This window comes from Salmo trutta, chromosome 30 (assembly GCF_901001165.1).
Source record: "Salmo trutta chromosome 30, fSalTru1.1, whole genome shotgun sequence".
Lineage (NCBI taxonomy): Eukaryota > Metazoa > Chordata > Actinopteri > Salmoniformes > Salmonidae > Salmo > Salmo trutta.
In genome coordinates this window covers 39,451,368-39,463,015 of record NC_042986.1, presented here as the reverse complement: position 1 = coordinate 39,463,015, position 11,648 = coordinate 39,451,368, and positions in this window count along the sequence as shown.

Sequence of the window (11,648 nt, the reverse complement as noted above, 5' to 3'; positions counted from 1 at the left end):
TGTCCCCAGTCCACCTGGCCATGCTGCTGCTCCAGTTCCAACTGTTCTGCCTGCGGCTATGGAACCCTAACCTGTTCACCGGACATGCTACCTGTCCCAGACCTGCTGTCCCAGACCTGCTGGAACCCTGACCTGTTCACCGGACGTGCTACCTGTCCCAGACCTGCTGTTTTCAACTCTCTAGAGACAGCAGGAGCGGTAGAGATACTCTCAAAGATCGGCTATGAAAAAGCTAACTGACACTTACTCTTGTGTTGCTGACTTGTTGCACCCTTGACAACTACTGTGATTATTATGAACATTTGAACATCTTGGCCATGTGCTGTTATAATCTCCACCTGGCACAGCCAGAAGAGGACTGGCCACCCCTCATAGCCTGGTTCCTCTCTAGGTTTCTTCCTAGGTTTTGGCCTTTCTAGGGAGTTTTTCCTAGCCACCGTGCTTCTACACCTGCATTGCTTGCTGTTTGGGGTTTTAGGCTGGGTTTCTGTACAGCACTTTGAGATATCAGCTGATGTAAGAAGGGCTATATAAATAAATTTGATTTGAAATTTGATTTGATACTGCGAAGTTTACACCTTCACTATTGCAGTGAAACATTTTGTCCAGGAAGTTGTCTAAAAGTGATTGAATTTGTTATTGCCGAATAGTTTTTTGGTAGGTTTCTACACTACATTCCTTACCTCTAGGGCTTGTCTTAATAGTGTGCAGTTTGTTTGGCTTTGATCCCTCATGATTGAGTATTGCTCTGTTCAGGTAGACTGTGATTTTTCTGTGATCCGATAGGCGTATCAGTAGGCTGACTGTGAACGCTCTGAAGACTCTGGGTTGAGCTCGGTGATAAAGTAATCTACAGTACAACTGCCAAGGGATGAGCTGTAGGTGTACCTACAGTAGGAGTCCCCTCAAATCTACCATTGACTAGTACAGACCCAGCGTGCGACAGAGCTGCTAGAGTTGTGACCCATTTTTGTTGGTTGTTTTGTCAAAGTTGTGTCTAGGGGGGCATATTGGGGAGGGAATGCTGTCACCTCCAGTTAGGTGTTTGTCCCCCTGTGTGCTGAGAGTGTCAGGTTGTCACAGATTAGTACATGTCCCTGGGCCTGGAAATTGTTTATCTCCCCCTCTAGGATGGAGAAGCTGTCATCATTTAAGTATGGGATTCTATTGGGGGGATATAGGTAGCACAAATGAGTAAATGTTTCTCTGTTGAGATCATTTCCTTATTAATTTCTTGCCAGATGTAAAATGTGCCTGTTTTGAATAATTTTATAGAGTGAGTTAGGTCTGCTCTATACCAAATTAGCCTACCCTCTGTGTCTCTTCCCTGTTTCACACCTGGTAGTTTGGTGGATGGGACTACCAGCTCTATGTAAAAAAGAGGGCAACCAGTGGGTCCATCTCCTCTATACCATCGTTCTTGTAGAATAACAATGTCTGTATTTCTGATTTCTTTGGTGGAGTCCAGGTTCCTGCTCTTTAGACAAAAGGCATATTACCTCAGACCTTGTATATTCCAGCATGAGAGTAAAAGCATTATATGTTCCATAGTGTTGTGTGGTTTGGCCTCTCTCTCAATCACCCACCCACCGACCTAGCCTGCCGCTGTGCTCTGTGTGGTTCGGTGGCTCTCTCTAGAACAGGCAGGTTTATCAACTGCTGATTACCATCTCTGGGATATCACAACATCTCTCTTCGCACACACACGCAATGGCACTTTCTATTATGCTTTGAGGACAGAGGAGACATCAAAGAATCTTTATCTCCGGTTTTATGCCTCCACATATAGAGCTTCCAACTCCAACCCCCATGCCCTCTGGCCCCCAATCCCCATGCCTCTGGCCCCCAATCCCCATGCCCTATGGCCCCCAATCCCCATGCCCTCTGGCCCCCAACCCCCATGCCCTATGGCCCCCAATCCCCATGCCTCTGGCCCCCAACCCTCATGCCCTATGGCCCCCAATCCCCATGCCTCTGGCCCCCAACCCCCATGCCCTATGGCCCCCAATCCCCATGCCTCTGGCCCCCAACGCCCATGCCTCTGGCCCCCATGCCCTATGGCCCCCAAATCCCATGCCTTCTGGCCCCCAACCCCCATGCCTTCTGGCCCCCAAGGTCTGCTCTATACCTCCCAAGGTCTGCACTATACCCCCTAAGGTCTGCTCTATACCCCATGCCCTCTGGCCCCCAACCCCCATGCCTCTGGCCCCCAACCCCCATGCCTCTGGCCCCCAACCCCCATGCCCTATGGCCCCCAATCCCCATGCCTCTGGCCCCCAACCCCCATGCCTCTGGCCCCCAACCCCCATGCCTCTGGCCCCCAACCCCCATGCCCTATGGCCCCCAATCCCCATGCCTCTGGCCCCCAATGCCCATGCCTCTGGCCCCCATGCCCTATGGCCCCCAAATCCCATGCCTTCTGGCCCCCAACCCCCATGCCTTCTGGCCCCCAAGGTCTGCTCTATACCTCCCAAGGTCTGCTCTATACCCCCTAAGGTCTGCTCTATACCCCATGCCCTCTGGCCCCCAACCCCCATGCCCTATGGCCCCCAAGCCACATGCCCTCGGGCCCCCAAACCCCATGCCCTTTGGCCCCCAACCCCCATGCCCTATGGCCTCCAAGCCACATGCCCTCGGGCCCCCAACCCCCTGCCCTCTGCTGGCTCGTACCATTAGGTTTGCATGCTGAGCATCTGATGAATGCCTCTCAGGTCGCAGGATGGGGCTGAGGGCTGGTGTAGGAGTGGGGCTTGGGCATATTGCTCTGCTCACAGCCTGGGCATGTGTGGCTGTCATGTTGAGATCCTTGCTGCAGGAGTGGTGGGCATGGGGGGAGCAGAAGGGGAATAGACCTGATCTGGAGGATCAGGGAGTGGGGCTGTGGTCTGGGTATAGCCCTCTGGGTGCAGTTCTGGGGGGAGGTCTCATAGGTCTGGGCGGGAGTCTTGCTGGTCTGGGATGGAGTCTTGCAGTTCCGCGGGGGGAGGTCTCACAGTTTCTTGGCGGGAGTCTTGCAGGTCTGGGAGGGAGTCTTGCAGGTCTGGGAGGGAGTCTTGCTGGTCTGAGAGGGAGTCTTGCTGGTCTGAGAGGGAGTCTTGCAGGTCTGGGAGGGAGTTTTGTAGGTCTGGGAGGGAGTCTTGCGGGTCTGGGGGGAGGTCTCACAGGTCTGGGCGGGAGTCTTGCTGGTCTGGGAGGGAGTCTTGCAGATCTGGGAGGGAGTTTAGTAGGTCTGGGAGGGAGTCTTGCAGGTCTGGGAGGGAGTCTTGCTGGTCTGGGAGGGAGTCTTGCAGATCTGGGAGGGAGTTTAGTAGGTCTGGTTGGGGTGTTCATTGCTCTTTTGCTCCTGTGTGAGGTGCTGGGGCTGCAGTTGAGTATGATGTCTTTCAGAGTCCTGGCAGATTGGGACTGTCACCTTGTATAGGTGTATCTCTCTCTCTCTTTGTCTCTCTTTTGCCCTCTTCTCTGCTGTTCTCTCTCTCTCCCTTTTCTCTCGCTTGTTCTCTTCCTCTCTCTCTCCCTCTCCGTCCTCCTGCCCTATCCTCTCCTCTCCCACTTCACTACACCCCTCTCTCTGTCTCTCGATCTGTCTCTCTTTCTGACTCTCTCTCTCTCTCACTCCCTTCCTGTATCCTCTCCTCCCCCACTCCATTTCATCTCATGATTGCAGGGAGAATTTAAAGAGCTGGGGTTGTCGTTACTATGGAAATTGACTAATGGTGGTGGAGAGGTTAACAGAAAGCTATAAAGGGGTTAAAGACTAACGTTAACGACACCTCTATATGTGCTAGCTACATCAGTCAGAGTAAGCTGCCCGCTAGAGAAGACACTACTGATGGCTTCATCACACACACCCGCACGTGTACACGTACACGCACACACACACACACACACACACACACACACACACACACACACACACACACACACACACACACACACTGATGGCATCCCTGCAGGCCACACCACAGTATAATTCTCCATGCTAGTGTCTGCTGGTGTGGTAATGAGGAAAGCCATAAAGACATAGTGTATGATATGTGGAGTGGACTACCCCTTCTTGTTTCTGTGCCCTCATAAATCATTGTATAGATGCAGTCTGTGGGGTTAGAGTACCCAACACAAACTAAATTGGTTTGGTTAGCATCCTGAGGTGAAATAATTAGGGGCGGCAGGTAACCTAGTGGTTAGAGTGTTGGGCCAGTAACCCGAAAGTTTGCTGGATCGAATCCCCGAGCTGACAAGGTAAAAAATAGTTCTGCCCCTGAGCAAGGCAGTTAACCCACTGTTCCCTGGGTGCCGAAGAATGGATTTTGATTATGATTCAGAGGGGTTGGGTTAAATGCGGATGACACATTTCAGTTGAATCCATTCAGTTGAATCCATTCAGTTGAATCCATTCAGTTGAATACATTCAGTTGAATACATTCAGTTGTGCAACTGACTAGGTATCCCGCTTAACCTGATTAGCTAGCTGCTTATGGTAGGTGTTAGAGGCACTAAACATGCTGCAACAGATAATTAAAGGATGTGTCTCAAATGGTACCATACTGCACTAATTCTGAACAGAGACCATAGGGCTCTGGTTAAAACTATGGGCTCGGGTTAAAACTATGGGCTCTGGTTAAAACTATGGGCTCGGGTTAAAACTATGGGCTCGGGTTAAAACTATGGGCTCTGGTTAAAACTATGGGCTCTGGTTAAAAATATGGGCTCTGGTTAAAACTATGGGTTCTGGTTAAAAATATGGGCTCTGGTTAAAAATATGGGCTCTGGTTAAAACTATGGGCTCTGGTTAAAACTATGTGCTCTGGTTAAAACTATGGCTCTGGTTAAAACTATGGGCTCTGGTTAAAAGTAGTTTACTATAGTAGTTTACTCAACTGCTGGTTGAGAGAATGCCAAGAGTGTGCAAAGCTGTCATTAAGACAAAGTGTGGCTACTTTGAAGAATATAAAATATATTATATACTTTTTTGGTTACTACATGATTCCGTATGTGTTATTTCATGGTTTTGATGCCTTCACTATTATTTTACAATGTAGAACATAGTAAAGAACATAATAAAGAAAAACCTTGGAATAAGTAGGTGTCCAAACTTTTGACTGGTATATATATATTACAAATGGTACAATAGCCCTTATTCACATTCCATGATCGAACGTTCTAAACACACTTTCTACCGGTGTGGCAATTTCCGGCCAGTCTAGTTGTTATCGACGATATAACGTTACTACCACTATGTCGCAGTTTTTTACTAGGTGTCTTCAGGACCTGCCTCAAATTAATATTAATGATGTACATCGAATTGTTAAATCAGCCTCCGAGACTCCAGCTAGCAAGAATGAAAAGGGGTTCAAGATGTATATAGGAAGCTACATAGACAACTATGAAGGTGAGTACCAAGTCAGTGACAGATAACGTTAGCTAGCTACAATCATTAGCTAGCTAATTTAACTATTAACTGTAGCTAGCTAGTTACTTCGTAAAATTATGTAACGTTGACAGAATCTACCTGAGAATGTGTGTATTTTCGTTAGCTTGGTTAAGTTATGCTTGTTAGCTATAATTGTTTGCAAAAAATAATTGTTATTCATTTCTTCTACACAGTATCTAACAAAGATACATTGACATGGGGAGATCACCGTGAGGGCCACACAGCATGAGAGTAGGGAAAGGTTATAGATAGCTACTAGGGACCTTGTTAAACATCTCCTGTGAGACACTGTCATCATGGTCAAAATGTGTTGGAGACAGTGTCAACGTTTAATCTGATCAATAGATAGATATTAATGATGGGTCCCAATCCCAATTTAGAATTGCCCATTTTACAGGTTATTTGGTAAATATCTGTTGATGCAGTGTTTGGTAATAGTGTTACTGAGACAAACATAGCACTATCTAATCTTCTTAACTAGGGGCTCATTTAACTATACAGGAATAGATTGTGTCTCAGTAACACAATTACCAAACACTGCATCAACAGATCTTTACCAAATAACCTGTTAAGCGGGCAATTCTAAATTGTGATTGGGACACATCATTAATCTATTCCTGTATAGTTAAATGAGCCCCTAGTTAAGAAGACTAGATACTACTATGTTTATTGTTATTTATGGGCCGCATCATTCTTGTTTCTCACTTCAGTCTTTCATCACACTTATCTTCACAGATGGTGTTAAAGCACTCCGTACCAGTGATCGTGGTCCAAAGCCACTGCTCCTGTGTTGCAGGAAGTGCTCTGTGCAATCATCTGGTGGCCCTTCTTTACCAGACAGCGTACTACTCTCAACTAACCATTCCTGCTGCACCACCAGTTCACAGCTGCACAGACACAGAACAGCATTGGCACAAGCCAAGAACACTTGTGAGACTATCAATATCCATTAAATAATGCACCTGAAAAGTATTCAGCCTATGTAACAGAAAATCCTTGTTAATTAGGGTGTGAAGCCAGGTCTGGTTGATGGGATAGAGTTCCATAAACCTACTAACTCGTGTGCTGATGGAAAAAGGTAAGTTGGAGGTTCCTAGAATGGAAACATTTTAGAAAACATTTTCTTGTGATTGTTTTTATATCCAGATGATAAGCCTAAACATTTACGATGTAATGACAAATGTTTGGGACAAAGACTGGGGGGAAATATATATCTATATATCTGTATATTTTAATTCATTTTATTTGAACTTTCGGGCTTGTGCTGTTTCTGGAAAAGTTACATGAGTCTGTGTCATAGTAATCTCTCCAACCTGATGTTAAAGTTTTTAAATGTTTTGCAGAAGTTCTCTATAAAGCACTCAATGGAGTGCAAAGCCTGACATGGAAAGCCTGACATGGATCTTCTCTGCATCTCAGAAAGGTATGCCAACTTTTCTCCACTTACTGCCCCTCTTGTGACAACAATGGAAATGTCAGCTGACGTGCCCCTGGTTGAGTCCGCCTTTGGGCCAGTGCAAGCAGGCAGGGTTCTGTCCTATCAGCTTCCACAGCCAAAGACCCATGAAATTGTGAAGATTGCCGATGCCCCTTCTCCACCAATACCTCCATTAGATGGCTACAGGCTTCAGGCTTCCCAGTGTGCTTACGTCCTTAGCCATCAGGAGCAGTTCCACGTCAAGGCATTAGAGATAGGTCTCTTTTGAATGTGCAAGTTCCACACGAAGACAGTAGGAACAACACCTCTTTTTAGGTATTGTCGCCCCCCAATTTCTCTCAACAAAGTCACTTACGACAAAATGTGTACTACACACCTTTGCGTGTTTGGGGACAGTAAAGTTGTCATGACGTACTGCCACCAACCACCTTTTTCTGAGCTCTACATCGACCGGGAAACTATGGAAGCTCACAATACCATTACATTTGGAAGAAACTGAACATAGAGGCACTGAACAATGTTCATTAGCACCTCCTTCGCGGGGCTGTAATTTAAATGTAGTCATTGTGAACTATTTCAGTCAGAAATGCATAGACGATAGCTAGTAAGCTAATGATAAAAACAATAGCAGAACTCGCTCCAGAAGTCATCAACCCGGTCGGAAGTAAATTAGAACATTGGAGGCGGTATAATGTATAGAGCCTATTTTTCTTCCAGTTCCACATTAGAGACTTTTGAGTAGATCATTGACAAAACAATGACAATAAAATAAATGTTGTCACAGGCCAGCTCATAGCCTGTGGCAAAAATGAGGGGACATCAATAACAGGTATAGGCCAATCAAAAGGTTCTTTATTGTAAACAAAAACGATTAACTTTAAACAAAGAAAAAGGAATGAGGTGTGGAAATGTCATAATGTAGGGTGTATGTAAGGTGCATGAATGCATGAATCTGTGTGTGTGAATATGACTGAGTGGAAACTAAATAAACCTACAAAGGAACAAACAAAACAGGATCATACCTGGAGGAGCAGAGAGAGAGAGAGAGGTTAGTGAAGCAGCAGGTTTAAATACCCTGAGCCTAGGTGGCTCCAATCACGCCAGCTCCAATCACTAACGACCCTCCTCTGCCTGCAGGAGGAACCGCCCCTGCACTGCAGAGGAGGGGCCGTGACAATTTGTACATCCATTTTGTAACACTACAACAAAGTCAAAGGGGTGTGAATACTTTCTGAAGGCACTGCATAAATATACACACATATATAAATGTTGTTGATTCTGTGGAGGAGAACAATCTCTTATTATTTATATTTGTCTGAGATTTGTTTGTTTGTTTGTAGTGTCTGTCTGACATTTTGACTTTCTGCTGTGTGGGAGGAACCAGAAGACTTTTTGAAGATACGGGCAAGTTTAAAAAAAAATAAAGGTCCTTTTCATTCATCCTTCAATGGCCCCGTTTTCTCCCTTTTCTATGAAAATGTTGCATATGTCAAAGTTAGGCAGTTAGAAAACTTTTAAGAAAAATTGTTTACTGTCTGAGTCTCAGAATTTCCCTCTTGTGCCTGTACTTCAAGGAGCTGGTCTGGACTTACAAAGCCTAGTGATAAAGATATACACTGCTCAAAAAAATAAAGGGAACACTTAAACAACACAATGTAACTCCAAGTCAATCACACTTCTGTGAAATCAAACTGTCCACTTAGGAAGCAACACTGATTGACAATAAATTTCACATGCTGTTGTGCAAATGGAATAGACAACAGGTGGAAATTATAGGCAATTAGCAAGACACCCCCAATAAAGGAGTGGTTCTGCAGGTGGGGACCACAGACCACTTCTCAGTTCCTATGCTTCCTGGCTGATGTTTTGGTCACTTTTGAATGCTGGTGGTGCTTTCACTCTAGTGGTAGCATGAGACGGAGTCTACAACCCACACAAGTGGCTCAGGTAGTGCAGCTCATCCAGGATGGCACATCAATGCGAGCTGTAGCAAGAAGGTTTACTGTGTCTGTCAGCGTAGTGTCCAGAGCATGGAGGCGCTACCAGGAGACAGGCCAGTACATCAGGAGACGTGGAGGAGGCCGTAGGAGGGCAACAACCCAGCAGCAGGACCGCTACCTCCGCCTTTGTGCAAGGAGGAGCAGGAGAAGCACTGCCAGAGCCCTGCAAAATGACCTCCAGCAGGCCACAAATGTGCATGTGTCTGCTCAAACGGTCAGAAACAGACTCCATGAGGGTGGTATGAGGGCCCGACATCCACAGGTGGGGGTTGTGCTTACAGCCCAACACCGTGCAGGACGTTTGGCATTTGCCAGAGAACACCAAGATTGGCAAATTCGCCACTGGCGACCTGTGCTCTTCACAGATGAAAGCAGGTTCACACTGAGCACGTGACAGACGTGACAGAGTCTGGAGACGCCGTGGAGAACATTCTGCTGCCTGCAACATCCTCCAGCATGACCGGTTTGGCGGTGGGTCAGTCATGGTGTGGGGTGGCATTTCTTTGGGGGGCCGCACAGCCCTCCATGTGCTCGCCAGAGGTAGCCTGACTGCCATTAGGTACCGAGATGAGATCCTCAGACCCCTTGTGAGACCATATGCTGGTGCGGTTGGCCCTGGGTTCCTCCTAATGCAAGACAATGCTAGACCTCATGTGGCTGGTGTGTCAGCAGTTCCTGCAAGAGGAAGGCATTGATGCTATGGACTGGCCCGCCGTTCCCCAGACCTGAATCCAATTGAGCACATCTAGGACATCATGTCTCGCTCCATCCACCAACGTCACGTTGCACCACAGACTGTCCAGGAGTCGGCGGATGCTTTAGTCCAGGTCTGGGAGGAGATCCCTCAGGAGACCATCCGCCACCTCATCAGGAGCATGCCCAGGCGTTGTAGGGAGGTCATACAGGCACGTGGAGGCCACACACACTACTGAGCCTCATTTTGACTTGTTTTAAGGACATTACATCAAAGTTGGATCAGCCTGTAGTGTGGTTTTCCACTTTAATTTTGAGTGTGACTCCAAATCCAGACCTCCATGGGTTGATAAATTGGATTTCCATTTATTATTTTTGTGTGATTTTGTTGTCAGCACATTCAACTATGTAAAGAAAAAAGTATTTAATAAGATTATTTCTTTCATTCAGATCTAGGATGTGTTGTTTAAGTGTTCCCTTTATTTTTTTGAGCAGTATATTTTAGTGTCTGCTCAGATTCGCAAAAATGTGTCTGTTTCCTGGACACAGATTAAGCTTGGTCCTAGACTAAAAGCAATAACTTTTAATATGAAATGGATGGTGATTAGTGATTCTGCGCAGTGCGACTGCAATGTAGTCAATCTCAAACACAAACTGTGTTGATCATTCTGTCAATTGGTTGTCTCCATAGAGATATAATAATCTGTGACTGGTCCTGAGTCTCCCCAGAGGCTGGCCCGGTCCATATGAGAGCCATTCAACATGTTGAATAATGAATTTGATGTAGTGACCTTGATACTACCTTGGTACTTTAGACCAAGGGTTAAGATATGTTTTGTGGATGATATTGACGGTGGTATTAGTTATTCATTGATTACAGGTGTTTAAATTGATGGGCTGGCAATAAGACCTCGCCATTGGCTCTTTGGCTGGGACCAAGCTCTTATTTAAAATCCCGAGCCCGAACACAGATTATGGGCGAATCTCAAAATTATCTTCCTTGATTCGTCATCTCCTCTCTCATCCTTTTCCTTCTCAGAATGTCGGGAGATGCTGCTAAATGTTGTTGTTGCACCCTGAGCCAGAAATCATAGTGTGCGTCCCGAATGCCACCCTATTCCCTAGTGTACTACTTCTGACAAGGGCCCATAGAGCTCTGGCCCAAGGTGTATTCCCTATATATGGAATTGGGTGCCATTTTGGGAATTTCGGGAGGAGATCGGAGGACAACAAAGTCTCCATTGAGAGTCTCCAATCGTTGGTTACCATTTGTCACTTGGTCATGAGAAACATTTCTTATCAGACTGAGATGGATTTATTCAGAGGGGAACCAATAAAGGGGAATAGGACCAATCTTCAGTGTTATTAACAGTGATTGCAATTTGATATGTCAAAGTGTTTCAACAGACAGCAGACACTGCAATCACAGCAGTTATTGTTTATATTATACTCTTAACAAGATGGTGCTGATAGACATGGTCCTATGTTTATCCAGATACAACAACATTGTGTGCATGCGTGCGTGCCTGAGAGAGAGAGGGAGAGAGAGAGAGAGAGCAGGAGAGAGAGAGAGGGAGAGAGAGAGAGAGAGAGAGAGCAGGAGAGAGCGAGAGAGAGCAGGAGAGCCGGAGAGAGAGAGAGAGAGAGAGAGAGAGAGAGCAGTAGAGAGAGAGAGAGGGAGAGAGAGCTACACTTCAAGAATAAGAATGAGAAGAGGTCAAAATGGTTTCAGCTAACACTAAGTAGAATAGAAGTCTAACCAATCAATGAATTTGAATTCATAAATTCTATGTCATAGACAATGAAAACACAAAATAGACATTGTGGTCCTCGAAGAAGAGTGGTTATATGCTCTCTTCAGCTAGAATGGATGGTCTATTAATAATAAAGACCTGGTACGCCAGTCTAGAAAGAAAGGTTGTGGGCTGTGATCTCAGATCAGCGCTTCTTCTCACGAGGAATAGAGAGGACTTGTGACACACACACACGTGACACACACACGTGACACACACAGATACACACACACAGACACACACACACGTGACACACACACACACACACAGATACACACACACACATGTGA